General features: G+C 45.9%; 1 protein-coding gene across 7 annotated transcripts in view; it reads left to right on the top strand.

Moving 5' to 3' along the window:
- Positions 1-12,014: 12,014 nt before the first annotated feature.
- GMEB1 (glucocorticoid modulatory element binding protein 1) overlaps positions 12,015-18,326 on the top strand; it is a 35,058-nt gene continuing 28,746 nt past the window's right edge. For 2 of the 7 annotated variants that reach the window (XM_044237592.1, XM_044237599.1), the window contains exon 1: positions 12,599-13,893. The gene's annotated coding sequence lies outside the window, so the exon portion shown is untranslated. Of the gene's footprint in view, positions 12,035-12,598; positions 13,894-16,634; positions 16,781-18,326 lie in introns of those variants that run through there. The other 5 variants (XM_044237596.1, XM_044237597.1, XM_044237593.1 and 2 more) reach the window with 3 other exon arrangements.

Consider the following 18,326-nt stretch of genomic DNA (forward strand, 5'->3'; position numbering starts at 1 on the left):
GGTTGTGTGTGTGTTTGTGTGTTTAAGGTTTTATTTTTTTGAGAGGAACCACAAGCAGAGCAGAGGGAGAGGGAGAAGGAGACTCCCCACTGAGCAGAGAGCCTGACGTGAGGCTCGATCTCAGGACCCTGGGATCATAACCTGAGCCAAAGGCAGATGCTTAACGGACTGAGCCATCCAGGCGCCCCTCAAAGATATGTTTTTACACCCATTTTCATGGTAGCATTATATACAACAGCCAAAAGGTGGAAACAATCCAAATGACCATCAAAGGATAAATGGGTAAACAAAACAAATAAATATACACACAATGGAATATTATTTGGCCATTAAAAGGAATGAAGTACCTGCTACAACATGGATGAACCTTGAAGAGATTATGCCAAGGGAAATAAACCAGACTCTGGGCACATGGGTGGCTCAGTCGGTTAAGTGTCTGCTTTTGGCTCAGGTCATGATCCCAGGGTCCTGGGATCAAGTCCCACGTCGGGCTCCCTGTTCAGCAGAGAACCTGCTTCTCCCTCTACCTCTACCTTGGCTCTCTCTCTATCAAATAAAGAAATAAAATCTTAAAAAAAAAAAGAAAAAAGAAATAAACCAGATTCACATGGGCAAACATCCTGTGATTGCATTTAACCTTAAATGGTCAAATTCACAGAGACAGAAAGTAGGATAGTGCTTACTAGGGGCTGAAGTTGGGGGGGGGGTGTATGAGAAGTTATTGTTTCATGGGCACAGAGTTTCAGCTGAGGATGATGAGAACATTCTGGAGAAGGATGGTGATTGTAATGGCCGCCCAAAAGTGTGAGTGTACGTAATGTTACTAAAGGGTACACTTAGAAATGGTTAAAATGCTCAATTTTATTTTATTTTTTAAAAGATTTTATTTATTTATTTGACAGACAGATATCATAAGTAGGCAGAGAGGCAGGCAGAGAGAGGAAAGGAAGCAGACTCCCTGCCAAGCAGAGAGCCTGAAGGGCTAGATTCCAGGACCCTGAGATCATGACCTGAGTCTAAGGCAGAGGCTTAACCCACTGAGCCACCCAGGTGCCCCAAAATGCTCAATTAAAAAAATTACAAATGAATAAATTAAAATTTAAAAATTTAAGGCAAAGAAAAGATGGTGAAGAGCAAGTTTTTTTTTTTTAAACATTTTATTTATTTGACAGAGATAGACACAGCGAGCAAGAGAACAGCAGCAGAGGGAGAGCCCCAAGCCAGGTGTGGAGATTACTTAAAAATAAAATCTTAGGGGCTCCTGGGTGGCTCAGTGGGTTAAAGCCTCTGCCTTCAATTCAGGTCATGATCTCAGGCTCCTGGGATTCGTGCCCCGCATTAGGCTCTTTGCTCAGCGGGGAGCCTGCTTCCCACTCTTTCTGTCTGCCTGCCTCTCTGCCTGCTTGTGATCTCTGTCAAATAAATAAATAAAATCTTAAAAAAAATCTTAAGCGGGGGAAAATAGGAAAAAGGAGACAATGAAATTTAAAGCTTAAAACCATTTGAATAAGCTAAACAGAGGAAATGATATATATACACATACATACACCTATTCATATATACATACACATGTAGAAGGATGTCCATATATCTCAATAAATGTAAGAAAAGCACACTGGAATCACGCTTATAAATACAATAAAGGGTAGACCTATGAAAAAGATGGTATTTGGGTTTGTTTGAAATATAAAAATAAACTCAAATAAGGCTTTCTAAAGACTGGTGTTGATATGGTACCATTCTATGTGATCAACAAAATGGTCTATGCTTGAGACATAAAAAGAAAATGAGAGAAGAAAAATAAAAAGACAAAGAAAATAAAGAAAAAGTCTAATGAAAAATAAAATAAAATCTTGGGGGGGAAAAAAGCCTTCAGCACTGGGGCTGGAAGCTGGGTCACCAGCTCAAGGAACTTACTCTAGCCAGAAAAACGGTGTATAAGGCAAGTGCAGGGTAAGGAGCATGTGCTCGGAAGTGTAGCTACTCCTTACTGTCCCCATCACAGATAAGGAGACTGAGGCCCAACGAGGTCCTGTAGCCAATGGAGGGAGCTGAGCAGGCTCTGAGTTCTGCAAGGCAGATGAGGGGTGCTAGTTGGAATATATATATTTTTAATTTTTATTTACTTATTTGTCAAAGAGAGAGAGAGAGAGCACAAGCAGGGGGAGCAGCAGGCAGAGAGAGAAGAAGACTCTGCTGAGCAGGGAGCCCAATGGGGGATTTGATCCCAGGACTCGGGGATCATGACCTGAGCCAAAAGCAGACACTTAACCGACTGAGCCACCCAGGCATCCCTAGTTGGAGTATTAATAATAATACCAGCTGGTATTTCTTGAGTGCTTAATACATTCCAGACATTATTCTTAATCTTTTCACCTAATTTATTCTTTTTTTATTTTTATTTTTTTTAATTTTTTTTAAAGGTTTTATTTATTTATTTGACAGAGAGAGATCACAAATAGATGGAGAGGCAGGCAGGCAGAGAGAGAGAGAGGGAAGCAGGCCCTCTGCTGAGCAGAGAGCCCGATGCGGGACTCGATCCCAGGACCCTGAGATCATGGCCTGAGCTGAAGGCAGCGGCTTAACCCACTGAGCCACCCAGGCGCCCCACCTAATTTATTCTTTACAACTCCTCTGTGAGTAAGGTACCATGTCCCTTTAACGGATGAGGGAACTGAGGCTGAGACAGAGACTGATCCAAGTTCAAGGAGCCAGCAGGACTCAAATCTTCTCTTCTTTGACTCCAAAACCAGAAATCCAGCCTTTTAGTTTGGCCTTGGTGGTGGACAATGGGTGAAGGGGTATATGGGGTAGGGGAGTAAGTAATTCCTTGGACTGAATCTAGATTCAACCCAGATTTTTTTTTTTTCCCCACCCACTGGCAGAACTTCCTCCTTTTCTCTCTCTGCCTCTTTTTCTGATTCACTCCCCATCTGTTAGTGGGTTCTGGCTTCTGAGAATGTGATGCAGAGGGTAGGGTAATCTGTGAGGGTGGGGAGGTAGACACAAAAGTGTGGGCAGTCCTTAATAAATATTTTTTGAGAGCTCTCCATGCACCAGGCTCTGTTTTGGAGGTTGGATACAACAGTCCTTGTTCCTGCCCTCAAGGGGCTTCCATTACAGGATATATATGCTTGTGAGTGGCAGATTAGAGCTGGAGAGGGGGATGAAGTAGAAAGGGAAGTGGAGGAGGGGAAGGGAAGTGGATACAAATGAGGAAGAAGATGTGGCCAGCGTTAGTAAGGGCTAAAAAGGAGATAGGAGAGAGAGTGCCTGGGGAACAAGGTGACTGGAGACAGTGAGAACAGGGCAGGCCTGGCCCAGGAGCTGAGGTGAGGCCTGCAGCATGGAAAGGAGCCAGGTAAAGATGCGGGAGAAGAACATTACAGGATTCTGTGGGGAAACAGCACAGGCAAACGTAATGAAATCCTTGTGTTGGAGGGATTGGAGAAGGCCAGGGAGGCTGTAGCAAGGTGACAGGAAAAGAGTCAAGAGGAGATCCCATCGCCAGCTCCTGCAAGGTCTTGTAGACCATGATGAGGGGTTCAATGTTAATTCTAAGGGGAAGAGAGGCCATTGGAGGAGGTAATAGCGGAGCCTGGGAGGCAGCATGGCAGGAAGTGGGGAGACCAGTCAGGAGGTTCTTGCTATAAGGCAGCAGAGACAGGTAATGATGGTGGTGTGGACCAGGTGGGATTCAGAGAGTAGGTAGTAGTAGAGGGGTCTTTGGGAGGTGACTGAGTGATGGAGGTACCATTCTCCGAGGTGGAGGAGATAAGAGGTGTGTGGGGGGGGTAGATCTAAGGGGAGGTGGGGATAGAAATCATGAATGTGGTGTGGACATATTGACTTTGCCAAATAAATAGATGGTCAGGCAGCTGGAGGCTCTGTTCCAGGCTAGAAGTTGGTGCCTGGGAAGAGAAATCAGTGCCACCTGGGACCAATAGGCCATACTTCTTCAGAGATGGGCAAGGTAGAGTCCAGAAGATGCTTGAAATTTTATTTTGTTTGTTTTTTTTTTTTTTGAAATCGGTTACTGACACTTACAAATCCAGAGATATCGAGGCACCTGGGTGGCTCAGTCAGTTAAGTGGTCTGCCTTTGGCTCGGGTCATGATCCCGGGGTCCGGGGATCGATCCCCAAGTCAAGCTCTTTGCTCAGCGGGGAGCCTGCTTCTTACTCTCTTCTCTTGCTCTCTCTCTCTCAAATAACATTTTTTTTTTTATTTGCCAGAGAGAGAGAGAGAGAGAGTGAGCACAGGCAGGCAGAGTGGCAGCAGAGGCAGAGGGAGAAACAGGCTCCCCGCTAAGCAAGGAGCCCGATGTGGGACTCGATCCCAGGACACTGGGATCATGACCCGAGCCGAAGGCAGCCGCTTAACCAACTGAGCCACCCAGGCGTCCCTAACATATTTTTTTTTTAAGATTTTATTTATTTATTTGACAGAGAGAGAGGAAGAGAAGAGAGCACAAGCAGGGGGAGTGGCAGGCAGAGGGAAAGGGAGAAGAAGGCCCTCTGCAGAGCAGGGAGCCCGACATGGAACTTGATCCCAGGACCCCGGGACCATGACCTGAGCCAGAGGCAGTCACTTAACCAACCGAGCCACCCAGGACCCCAAATAAAGTTAAAAAAAAAAAAAATCCAAGGATAGCAAATAAAACTCAGGATTTCCACTTCCTCTGCCAAACTAGATGGCCAAGACACACTAGGCCCACATTCTGGTTCCATGGAAGACTGGTAGAAGAACTGCAGGCCCTCCAGTTAGGGCACAAACTCTCCAGCTGGTCTAATCCCTGTAGGTCTACTCCATGTCCGGTCCTGATGGCACTGATTTCAACCTCTGGCATGGGCAGGATGTGATATCACAGAAGGGGGAAAAGTTGTCCTTGGATAGAGCCTGGACTTTGGATGGAACCACTGGAAATGGCAGCTCAGCTGCTTCTCAGCCTTGCAACCCAGAGTGTTCCACTTAATTTCATTGAGTGTCTTGCCTTTTCTGGAAAATGACGGTAACACTCCTTACCTGGAATTTCATCTATAGGAAATTCCTAGCACAGTGGCAGACACAGAGAAGGGGCTCAAGCAATGTTGGCTTCTTTCCCTTTCAGTCCTCTGAGCAGCTAGTATCAGGATATCAGAATGGTTAGGCCATAGCACAGGCTGAGGTAAAGGGTCCAGATTCCGGCTCTACCACTTGCCAGCTATGCAACCTCAGTTTTCCTATCTGTAGGATGGGGACACTACTTGTACCAACCTTGTGGGAATTAAATAGGTTGGTACAAAGTGTTTAAAATGGCATGGCACTGAGTAAGGATTAGATTTGCTCTTAGACCGGGCTGACCATTAGAGTCCTCTAGGGATATCTTTTTTTTTTTTTTTATAAGATTTATTTATTGGGGCGCCTGGGTGGCTCAGTGGGTTAAAGCCTCTGCTTTCGGCTTGGGTCATGGTCCCGGAGTCCTGGGATCGAGCCCCGCATCAGGCTCTCTGCTTCAGCGGAGAGCCTACTTCCTCCTCTCTCTCTCTGCCTGCATCTCTCCTGCTTGTGATCTCTGTCTGTCAAATAAATAAATAAAATCTTTAAAAAAAGAGATTTATTTATTAATTTTAGAGAGAGAGAGTGAGAGTACCCATGAGAAGGGAAAAGGGGTATAGAGAGAGAGAATCTGAAGCAGACTCCACAGAGCCTGAGGCAGGGCTTGACGCATGGCTCAGTCCCATGGCCCTTAGGTCAGGACCCGAGCCCAAACCAAGTCTGAGTCTGATGGTTAACTGACTGCATCACCCAGGCACCCCTTCTAGGGACATTTTAGAAAATATTCATGTCTGGACTCTATCTTCAGAGATCTTCTTCTTCTTCTTTGTTTTTAAATTAAAAAAAATTTTTTTTAATTTATTTGAGAAGCGAGCATGAGCAGCAGGAGGGGCAGAGGGAGAAGCACAGACTCCCCACTGGCGGGACGGGGAGCATCTGCTCAATGCAGGATGTAGGGCTTGATGTGGGGCTCGGGGCTTGATCCCAGGACCCCGGGATTGTGACCTGAGCTGAAGGCTGACACTGAACCGACTGAGCCAGCCAGGTGCCCCTGTGTTCAGAAATCTTGTCTGCGGTGGCACCTGGGTGGCTCAGTGGGTTAAAGCCTCTGCCTTCGGGTCAGGTCATGATCCCAGGGTCCTGGGATCGAGCCCCACATCGGGCTCTCTGCTCAGCAGGGAGCCTGCTTCCTCCTCTCTCTCTCTCTGCCTGCCTCTCTACCTACTTGTGATCTCTGTCAAATAAATAAATAAAATCTTTAAAAAAAATTAAAAAAAAAATCTTCTCTGCATTCATCTGAGGTGGGGCCCTGGCATAGGTATTTTATAAAACCTCAAGTGATTCTATGTGCGGCCAGGAACAGGGACTCCACGGTAGGATTAATGAAGAGCATGGGTTCTGGAGCACAAGGGCCTATGTTCAAATCCAACTGAGCCAATGGACAGATGTGTGAACGTGGGCAAGTTCCTAACCTTTCCCCTTAAACTGGGTCCATAAAAGGACCTGGGAGGTTATACAGCTCTCAAATGCTTGGAGCTGTCTGCGGCAGCTAGCAGGCCCTTGGCAGGCCTGGCATCAGCATCCCTCAGTTCCCCTGCTCTTTCTTTTTTTAAAATTTTTACTCTTTAAAATTTAAATTAACATATAGTATATTATTAGTCACAGAGGTAGAGTTTAGTGGTTCATCAAATTGCATATAACATCCAGTCTTCATTACATCAAGTGCCCTCCTTAATGTCTACCACCCAGTTACCCCATCCCCCATCCTCCTCCCCAAAACCTGCTCTTTCCAAACTGACTATAACCCTGGGTTCAGCTCATACTCACAGTCTCCCCAAGGGGGCCTGGATGCCTTGAACGTCCCTCTCCTAACTTTAGCTGCCCCTAAAGTGATTTTTTAAAAAGTTTTAATTTATTTTTTGACAGAGAGAGAGAGACAGCAAGAGAGGGAACACAATCTGGGAGAGTGGGAGAGGGAGAAGCAGGCTCCCCGCTGAGCACGGAGCCCGGTGTGGAGCTTGATCCCAAGTCCCAAGGATCATGACCTGAGCCAAAGGCAGATGCCCAAGGACTGAGCCACCAGGCGTCCCTTAAAGTGATTTTTGATTCTTCTGTTGTTCAGCTTTTTTTTATTCACCGACAGAGAACAGAACTATCTTCTGAACAAAATTGTCTGCTCAAAAATTAGACCCCAAGGGGAGGGAGGGGAGGACAGAAGCTGACTGGCCATTCAAGTGTCTCTCATATTAAAGAAGAAGAAGAAGAGGGAGAAGGAGAAAAAAAAAAGTCCCCTTCAATGCTTGGGAAACAGTGTTTAGTTGGGGGGGAAACTGTAACATGGAATTGTATATTCAAGATAATTCATCCAGGTAAAGGAAAAATAATGTATAGAAAAAAGATCACAAGGAAATATGCTCTATGTTAAATGAAAGTTTTTTCCTGTTTCTCCATCCTTTTATGCACTTAACAATTTTCTATAGTGAATGTGTAATTAATAAGAAAAATGATTAAGTGAAAAAAGGAAACCCTTCACAAGACTTTCTTTTCTCTTAATCATCTTAATTTTATGTCTTAGTTCCTTCTTCTATCAAATTTATTTTTTATTTTTGCTTGTTTTATTTAAAGATTTTATTATTTTTTAAAATTTATTTTTATTTTTAAGTAATCTCTACACCCAACATAGGGGGGCAAACTCACAGCACTGAGAGTCACACTCTTTTACCAACTGAGCCAGCCAGGCACCCCTCTATAGAAATAGTTTATTTTATTTTATTATTAATTTATAGATTTGTTTAGTTGAGAGAGAGAGAGAGCAAGGTGCATGGGGAGAGGGAGATAGTTTTTTTTTTTTTTTAAGATTTTATTTATTTGACAGAGAGAGCAAAAGTAGGGGGAACAACAGGCACAAGGAGAGGGAGAAGCAGGCTCCTCAATGAGCAACAAGACCACCGCAAGGCCCCCTTCCAGGACCTGACATCATGACCTGAGCTGAAGGCAGAGGCTTAACCAACTGAGCCACCGAGGCACCCCGGGAGTCTTAAGCAAACTCCACACTGCGTGTAGAGCCCGGCTCAGGGTTTGATCTCAGGATCCTGAGATCATGACCTGAGCTGAAACCAAGAGTTGTTTGCTTAAATGAGCGTACCACCCAGGCACCCCTACAGAAAATTTTAAAGAATTGTCTCCCCTGGCTGGTTCTGTCACTTCTCCCATTTCCTACTTGATCTGCAACAATCTGGCCTCCTCCCCAACCTTGGAGGTGACCCCACCCTGGAAGGATCAGCAACAAGTCTTAAATTGCCAAATCCAGTGGCTTCTCCTTTTCCCCTGCCAGAGCTTTCTGTAGTATCAGATATGGTTGGTGCTTTCCCCTTTCTGTAAGATCCCTGCCTACCCTCTGGACTTCCTTTCTTCCCCATTTTTGATGACCTCTGGTTGGTCTGGGTAGGTTCCTCTTGGCTTAATGTTCCCAAGTTTTGGGCATTTAGCCCCCTTCCTCTCCTCACACTCTTCTTGGGTGGCTTCATCCACTCTTGGCCTGTTATGATCCCATCCAGGTGACAGTTCCTAGATCCCAGCCCTGGACTCTTGCCTGGACAAGTCAATCCAACTTCCTTCTGAACACCTTCATTTGGATGGCCCTCCAAACACCTTACACTCAAAAAGTCAAAAGTGACTCATCATTTCTACTTTCCCTCAACCCAATTAACTATTCCTGCTTTGTTCCTTCCCTGGGAAGTCATCATTGTCTTTTTCTTTCCTTCCCCACATCTAGTAGGTCACTAACACCTGTTGGTTCCAATTTGAAACTGTCTGGAGCACACTGGCTCCCTGAGGATGTGTTCTGGCTCTGCCCTGCAGAAGGCCACCTCTCTCTCTTGCTGGATGATCATAGCAGTCTCACTGACAGAGCTTGCTTTTCCTGGTCTTTCTCCTCCCCAGTCCATACCTTCTGATTTTTCTGATTATTCATTCATTTAGTCAATCAACAAACATTTGCCATGTACAAACTCTGCTCCAAATAGTATGAGGGGTAAATGCTACAGATGGACCCAAAATAGGTAAATAAGAAATCTAGGGCATTTCAAATTGTGGGGATTGCTATCAAAGTAAGCAGGGGGATTGAGAGAAAGTAGGCATGGGCAGGGGACTTTTTTCAGAAGTGGTCTTTGTCCCTTAGATGAACATGACAGTTACCCTGATGGAACTGGGGGCAGCAATGAGGGGAAAGAATGTGGCTGGGGACCCCACTTTAGGTTGGGAGCCAGGGGAAGGCCTGTGAGGAACAAAGGATGAGAATGAGCTCTGAAGACTGGAGAGAGGTGCTTTCCAGGTAGAGGAAAGAGCTAGTGACAAGGCCCTAAGGTGGTTCCCAACACACAAAGGAGCCCAGGATGTCTGGAGCACACTGAGTGAAGGGCAGAAAGAGGAAGGCTGGACGATCATGCCTGGTGGGCCTGGTGGTAGTGCTGGGTCAGTAGGTGGAGGATACTGTTTTTTTTTTGTTTTGTTTTGTTTTGTTTTTTAAAGATTTTTTATTTATTTGTCAGAGAGGGAGAGAGAGCACAGGCAGACAGAATGGCAGGCAGAGGCAGAGGGAGAAGCAGGATCCCTGCTGAGCAAGGAGCCCGATGTGGGACTCGATCCCAGGACGCTGGGATCATGACCTGAGCCGAAGGCAGCTGCTTAACCAAATGAGCCACCCAGGCGTCCCAGGATACTGGGTTTTATTTGAGTGCAATGGGAGGCTATTAAGGAGTTTTTCACAGGCAAGTCACATCTGACTTTATATCTTCAAAAGATTACCACCTCTAGGAGTGTAGGGTAGAGAGCATCTGGGAGGGAGGTCCAGGCAAGTCTTGTGGGCTGGGCTGGGTGTTAGGAGTGCAGATGGCAGGAACTTAAGTTCTGCCCCCTTCCGTGGGTTCCCAAATATGCAGGCTAGCTCCATACTCCTTAGGACAACCACTTGGTTCTAGCCTCCCTCTTCAGCCCATTTCTCACCATTTCTTCTTCGTCTTTGCACATATGCTTTTTGCAGTCAAATGCTCGACCACTGAGCTATACCCCCACACATATGCTTTTTGGAATGTTCTTCCCCATTTTCCCTTTATTTCTGAGACCAGGTTCAAATACCCCCTCCTCTCTAAAGCTTTTCAGGAATTCTCCAGAGAGAGCCCTTTGAACTTTTTCAGTGCTTATTTTATACCTCTAGGATATCTATCACACTGTACCATTCTGTGTGTTTTCAATTCTATGTCTGAAGAAGGTGGACCAAGAGCTTCTGGAAGGGAAGGACAGAGTTTTAGTAAATGTACAATGAGTGTTCAATGCATGATCAAAAGATACAGATGGTCCCACTAAGGAACAGTTCACATAGGTCACAATTCCAGGCTGCCCTGTTATATTCAAAACCACCTGATAATGTGTAAGTTATCATCTTATCCTGATGATAAGAACAGATACTAATGTGGGTACTACATCTCATTTGATCCTGGAAACAGCCCTGAGAGGCGGGCACAGTAGGAAAATCATCTCTATTTTACAGATGAGTAAATCGAGGCTTAAGATTAGAGTTGGCCAACATCCCTAAGCCAAATTCAGTTCTATTGTTGACTCATGGGTCTCCTTGCCTCTCCTTGAATCAAGAACTTGTAAGACTTCCTGTACCTCTTCATGGTGGTGGGGACATCCAGCAGAGATGACTCACAGGAGGCAAGATGGGGAAGCAATTCTTTCCTGTTAAAAAAGTGCTCCATATCACCACCCCATTTGTTCCTAATAAGGAGAGCAACCATCTCAGCGATTATAGCCTTGGACTCAGGGGAAAGAGGGCCTGAATAGAGGGCCTGCCCATCTATACCATTTACAGGTTACTTTGACTTTGAGGAATTAGTTAACTTCTCTTGCCCCTCTCCTGGGTTTTTTTGTTTTGGTTTTGCTTTTCTTTTCTTTTATTTATTTTTAAAGATTTTATTTATTTGACAGAGAGAGAGATCACAAGTAGGCATAGAGGCAGGCAGAGAAAGGGGGGAAGCAGGCTCCTGCTGAGCAGAGACCCCCCCCCCAGGAGCTAGATCCCAGGATCCTGAGATCATGACCTGACCCAAAGGCAGAGGCTTAACCTACTGAGCCACCCAGGCGCCCCTGTTTTTGTTTTTAGTCTGTAAATGGGGAGTGAGGAAAAGTTGCTTAGTAGAGTTGCTGGGAATATTATAGGAGACCAAGCATCTTCCCTAACGCTTAGCCATACAGAAAGGTCTTAATATCTGCTAGTTACTATTACCGGCCCCAGAAATTTTCCTAAACACTTTTCAAGTAACACCTCTTTTAATACTCACAACGACCTTATGCCTTAGGCGACATACACACTTGGAGCTGTTAATAACGCCCCCCGAAGAAGCTGACTTGAACCCATAACCTCACAACCAGGCAAAGCTTGGCAAACACGTGTGGCTCACAGAATGCAAGCAGTCTGCTCTTGGACTCGTGACCACTTACTGACCCTATACTCAAACAGATTTTTGATTCCGAATTGATAGTTGGTCATAACCCTGAAGGTGTGTAACATGTAAACTCCATAAAACTGGATTTGGGGAGGTGAAACGGGCAGTCCTCCAGAGGAGTCGAGAGACAAGCTTCTGCCTCTGAGTGTGGATGAAGCGACTCTTTAATTTAGACCTCTTTTTCCTTACCGTGAAGTGGGGGCAGAAGAGTTATTAGGGCCCCCAGACCCCTTTCCAATACTGACTCTCCAGAGCAGAAGAGTCCTGCTCAGGTAAAAGCTCACTCAAATCCCTCCGGCCGAGGTTCACCCTCCTCTGGGCCCGCAATAGGGACGCGTCCCCTTTAAGGCGCCAGCTCGCCGACGGCGGCGGCCGGAAGTGTTGAAGCCCGGCCTGGCGGCGGCGGTGGCAGTAGCGGCCGTGGCGGCCTCTGCGCATGCTCCGTCGCCCGCCCGCCCTGGCCGCTCGCCGCCCGCCCGCCCGACGGAGACGGTGAGGAGGGGGAGGGGTGGGCGCGCGGGCGCGGGCGCGGGGTGGGGTGGGGGCGGGGGGGCGAGCGCGGGGGCCGCGCGGCGGCCGGCGAGGGCGGGCGGGCGCGCAGGGGGCGGGGGGCTGCTGCCTCCGCGGGCGCCTCCCCACGCCCTGTGCGTGCCGCCGCCGCCGCCGGGGAGCGAGCGGACGTCGCGGCGCCGCGGGGGGGTGGGGGGACGCTGCCGCTGGGTCCGCCCGAGCAGCCGGGCCGCCCCCAGCGCGGCCGGCCGCGCCGCCCGGGCTCGGCCCCTGGCCGAGGGCGGCGGGCGCCGGCGAGCGGGACGTCTGGGGGCCCCGCGCCCCCAGACCGAGGGCCCCGGAAGTCCTAGGCTGAGGGGCCCGGAGGGGCCAGAGCGACTCGGGGCTGAGAGGCCCGGACGCCCAGGACCCCGGCGAGGGGTCCGGGGATCCCGGGGTATCCCCAGAGGCGGGGCCCGGGGAGCAGCAGGCCCGTCGACGCGGAGCTGGGGAGGGGCCTCGGTCGCGCTTGACCGGGGCGCGGGGGGGGGCGCGGTGAGGGGGTGGGGGTGGGACGAAAAGTGAAGGAAGCCTGGGTCCCCGCCCGGGAGGAGACCCTCGGAAGCTTGGCTGGGGAGCAAGAGAGTAGGTTCTTCTGAGGGAAGGAGGCCCGAGCTTCACCCGAGGGGCACGTTAGAGGCCTCGGCCATTCAGTCCAGGGGAAAAAAGGCAGGTGCTGCTCCGAAGGCGTGGCGACACGGTGGGTAGTGGGAGCTGGGGACGAGGAAGAAGAGCTTCAGGGAAAGTGAGCAGGCCCCTGCTTTCCCTGAGGTGAGGGGGCAGTAGGAAGACGCCTCAGAGCCTCCTCAAGTAGGAATAGGAAGGGTCCAAATCTGTGAGGTTGTGAGATTGAATATCTTCTGATATATAGGTAGAGAACGGGACGATCTGGTGTGTCAGGGGATGGGAAAACCCATGTTCTTGAGGGCCGGACAAACGATAGTTGAGGGGAAGAAGCTTAGAATACCCCTACTTTCAGAAATGACAGGGGAATTGGCCAGATGTCTCCTGAGGGGCAGGAACAATGACAGCAGAATCTTACCTGAGGGTCCTGGAGAGTAATCCACCTGACTTACGCATGTCAAGCCTTGACCTACAAATCCGGGGAAGTCTTGACTATCCAAGGAAGTGGAGAAGGTCTGAATTCTCTTAAGATGAGAGAAATCTCAAAAGTATTTCCTGCCAGACACAGAGGGGCCTTGTTTGATGTCTCTTTAGGAGAACCAAGAATTGGGATTCCTCCTTAACCTGGAGAATGATGAAGAGGGAGGATCAGGTCATTCCAGACGAACTGAGAGGGATTCCTTTCTTCTCCCTTGCCTCTGCTAATGGTTACCAAAGTGCTTTTGGAAGATTTTTTTCATTAAATGTTTGGACTGTCTTCCCTAATTTATCGGCCTTGTATCAGTTATGGGTACTGACTTGATGACTTTTTCATTAGTCATTAGTCAACCATTTATTCATATGTACTTCAATGAACATATTAAATAGCTGACTTGTATTCAACTTCATGGGGTAAGCTTGGACTCTGAATTGGTCTTGTCCTAAGCAGAAGTCTCCTAGACTCTAGTGTGACGATCCTTCAAAGAACACTTTTATCTCATTGCTTCCCCAAGCACCTATATAGTAGTCTCCAATATGTGACTTCTCCCAAACTTTGTTTGTTTTGACTGTGTCCCTCACAGTGGTCCTGTATAGCCTTCTTGTTGGCTTTATTACATTTGATAGTGCCCTGAATTCAGTATTACTGAATACATGAGAAGGAATGAAGAAGAGAAAAAATCAAGGAGTTTTGGCCTCAAGTAATAATAAAGTTTTAATTTGGAAATTTCTTAAGAATAGACTGCACAGTTGGGGTGCCTGGGTAGCTCAGTCCGTTAAGCATCTTTACTTTGTCTGGGATCATGGTCTCAGGGTCTTGGGATTGAGACCCCACCCCATCTGACGATCAGGGAGTCTCCTCTTCCTTCTGTCCCTCCCCCCACTCATGCCCGTGTGCTCTCAAATATATAAATAAGATCTTTAAAAAGTGAAAAAAAAAAAAGGCTACACAGTCTATTAAAAAAAAAAGATTTTAAAAATTCAATGCAGTATGGAATAAATAAATACGTTTTAGGGTTAGAAAATTTCAGGCTATCTGCTATTTCTTTTATTCCTTTTCAGCTACCAACTCTGATGTTCCTGCAGTCATGTGACACTCATAATCCTGCCACATTTTAAACACTAGCTTCCAGGAGTGCCTGGCTGGCTTAGTCAATGGAGCTTGTGACTCGATTTTGGGGTTATGAGTTTGAGCACATGTTGAGCACAGAGATTACTTAAAAACAACAAAAAGAAACATTGGTTTTCAGAACACAAAAAATGAATTTAATCTAGAGTAAGTCATATGTCATTAGTTTTTTAGTAGCTTATGTGAGTATTCATATGCCTACTTTCAAGGTATCTATTTTATCTTTGAAAATAACTACAAAATAATTCTTTTCACATAAATATGACATCTTTCCTTTATGTGTGTTCCCCTAGAGTTACAGTGTTGTATGATTACATAGTGAGTACTCTCAGGCTCCTTCTCTGAAATACCCAAAGGAGCAACTCAGTCATTTTGCCTCGGGAGTTTTTGTTGCTATAAACAAGAGCTACTTTTCAGTTTATACTCACCTCAAAGAGATGACCTTGCAGTTAGCCAGTGTAGTCTGTAGCGCTGGTTTCGGGTTACTTGTTAGGAATGTGGTATTTAGGGTAATAAGAGATACTAACAAACTTGCTTCTCTAAAGAACGTATGAATTGCCATGTTGGATTAGGCCTTGTGTCTCTTAACTGACACTGAGAGACATATTGTGGATGATTATAATTATCTTCTTGGATAAACTCAGAAGGTTAGAGAACATTCCTCTTGAGTTCCAAGGTGTGGGAGGGCTAAGGAGTAAAATATGAGTTCCCATTGAGGAAAGTATTAATCAAGTAGTTAGTCAACTACTTATTCTGAGTGTTGTAGAGAGGACTCAACCTTAGGGTAAAACGTTAAAACTAGAAGCATCCTTCTAATTCTCCTCCTCTAACCCATTAATCTACTCAAGGTATTTTTTTTTAAAAAGATTTTATTTATTTATTTGACAGACAGAGATTACAAGTAGGCAGAGAGGCAGGCAGAGAGAGAGGAGGAAGCAGGACTCCCCGCTGAGCAGAGAACCCAATGCCGGTCTCGACCCTGGGATCATGACCTGAGCTGAAGGCAGAGGCTTTAACCCACTGAGCCACCCAGGCGCTCCTACTGAAGCTATTTTTAAAATTGTAAACCACTGTTTTAAAATAATAAATTCTATAAGTTTGTTATATGATAAAGTTTACATCTTTTAAATTCATTAATAAAGTAATAGTAACGAATAGTGCTTGACAATAAGTGTCCAACAAATGTTAGCTGTGATTCTTTTCATTCAAGCTACATTTTTATAATTCAAGCTTTTTAAAAAAAATGTTTATTTATTTAACAGATCACAAGTAGGCAGAGAGGCGGGGAGGGGGGGCAAGCAGGCCCCCTGCTGAGCAGAGAGCCAGATGCAGGGCTCCATCCCAGGACCCTAAGAGCAATGACCAGAGCGGAAGGCAGAGGCTTAATCAACTGAGCCATGGAGGTGCCCCTGATTCTCCTTTTTTAATCCCTAGGTTTTTTTTTGTTTTTTTTTTTAAGGATTATTTTTGGGTGGGAAGGGGCAGAGGGAGAGAGAATTCTGAAGCCGACTTCCCACTGAGCTTGGAGTTTTGCAGGACTCAATCCCTGAGATCATGACCTGGGCTGAGATAAAGAGGGGGGCACTTAACTGACTGAGCCACCCATGTGCCCCTATTCCTAGTTTTAAACCTTTAATTTATGGAAGTTCAGATAGTGTACTGTAATATTTTGCAATTAATTTTTTCTCTAGTATGTGACAATATCATGCATCTCTTTTCCTTAATTTCTTAAGAGCATACACTGTCCCTTTTCATCTCCAGTGAGCCTAATTCTGTGCCTGATGTGGAGTAGAGACTCGGTAAATATTTGTTGAACTGGCCAAAATGACAGACATAAGCTTAGCCTAGCTACCTAAGCAAATTTATATCCCCTAATTTAGAAAAGTAGAAAATTCTAGAAGTCTTTTAGGGCAAGGCGAGTCGTTCACTACACAGAAATTTATTACATACCTGTTAAGTGCCAGATTTCCTTAGAAAGTTTTAGGTAGGCAGTTTTGTAAATAGTCTGATAATTTGAACACTTTATTTACTCCTGTGTTCTGGGTACTTAACTAGTTATAGGGGAGTTGTTGAAAAAGGAAAGCAATCTTTGCTCTCCCAGGATGTAGTCTGGTGAGGAGAGGCTGATGAAGTGAGTTAATGGTTATGATGGGTGCTGCAGCAGGTACTAAGGAAGCAAGAATGCAAGCTTACATCTAGCCTTCCTGTAAATGAACATGTATGTATATGTGTGTATATATTTTATTTTGTTTTGTTTTATTTTATTTTTTAAGTAAACACTATGCTCAACATGGGGCTTGAACTCATGACTCTCAGATCAAGAGTTGCATGCTGTACTGACTGAGCCAGCTAGGCATCCCAGGATATGACATTTTAAATAAGTTATAAACGTTTAGCAGTGACTAGCCAAACAGGAAGGAGGCGAATTCCCGGTAGAGGAAACAAGTGTGAAGACTCAGGTGAGGAAATATGGCATGTTTGAAAAATCTTTTCAAAAATTGGCGACAGGAGCCCACAGCATGAGAGGAAAAACTATGAGAAACGAGGCTAACATGTGGACAAGGGACAGACTTGGAGGATTCTATAAGCACTGTTAAGATGCTTGCACTTCAATAGCAAAGGGAATCCACTGAAGGATTGCGAAATGGGGAAATGGCCTGTGGCCTTTAGTAAGATGACTGTGGGCTCTGTAGATAATGGAGTGGAGAGCAAGACCAGAGATTAGGATACCGATGAGAAGCAGCTGGAAAAATTCAGGTAACAGTGTGGCGGGTTAGAATATGGTGGTGGCAGCACAGATGGAGGATGGGGGATGGTTAAAAGAAAAATGCAGATGATAGAATGGATAGGATTTGGTGGTTGATTGGATTTAGAAAGAGAAGGCTGAAAAATAACTCCGTAGTTTCTGGCTTGAGAAAATAGAGGATAGTGCCATTTATAGAGGCAGGAAACAGGAGCAGGTTTATGAGAGAACATGAGTTCAGTTGAAGGTGTCTACAAGATAAATTTTAAGAGGCATTTGGGTACAAGTGGTATAGCATTCAAGAAAAAAGTGTGAGAATCATAAAAGGCAGAAGCATAAGTCTGATATAAGGAATTTTAACTAGGTCAAATACAAACAAAAATTGATTGAGCCAATGTGTCAGTACCATGATGAACAGGGCTGTGGGAGACAAGCTTTTTATTTTTTTATTTTTATTTTTTTAAAGATTTAATTTATTTGTCAGAGAGAGAGCGAGCCCACACAAGCAGGCAGAGTGGCAGGCAGAGGCAGAGAGAGAAGCAGGGTCCCCGCTGAGCAAGGACCCTGATGTGGGACTTGATCCCAGGACCCCGGGATCATGACCCGAGCAGAAGGCAGTGGTTTAACCAACTGAGCCACTCAGGTGTCCTGAGACAGGCTTTTTATTTTTATTTTTTATTTTTTTTTAAGATTTTATTTATTTATTTGACAGACAGAGATCACAAGTAGGCAGAGAGACAGGCAGAGAGAGAGGAAGGGAAGCAGGCTCCCCGCCGAGCAGAGAGCCCGATGCGGGGCTCAATCCCAGGACCCCGGGGTCATGACCCGAGCCGAAGGCAGAGGCTTCAACCCACTGAGCCACCCAGGCGCCCCAAGACAGGCTTTTTAAAGAATCAACTCCTAGGTGTGCCTGGGTGGCTCAGTGGGTGAAGCCGCTGCCTTTGTCTCAGGTCATGATCTTGGGGTCCTGGGATCAAGTCCCACGTCGGGCTCTCAGCTCAGGAGGGAGCCTGCTTCCCTCTCCCTCTCTCTTTGCTTGCCTCTCTATTTGTGATCTCTGTCAAATAAATAAATAAAACCTTTAAAAAAACCTAAAGAATCAACTCTTGCCCTCATAGAATTAAAAATACCAAAAAATAAGAAAAAAATTTTTTAAAAAAGAAAGAAGCAGTACCTCATAGAGAGTATAGTTCAGTTATGGAAATACAGGTCTGTTCAGTTAACTACAATACAGAGCACAGTGTGGTAATCATTAAAAGAGA

Source organism: Neovison vison, chromosome 2 (assembly GCF_020171115.1).
Source record: "Neovison vison isolate M4711 chromosome 2, ASM_NN_V1, whole genome shotgun sequence".
In the NCBI taxonomy this organism is placed as follows: domain Eukaryota; kingdom Metazoa; phylum Chordata; class Mammalia; order Carnivora; family Mustelidae; genus Neogale; species Neogale vison.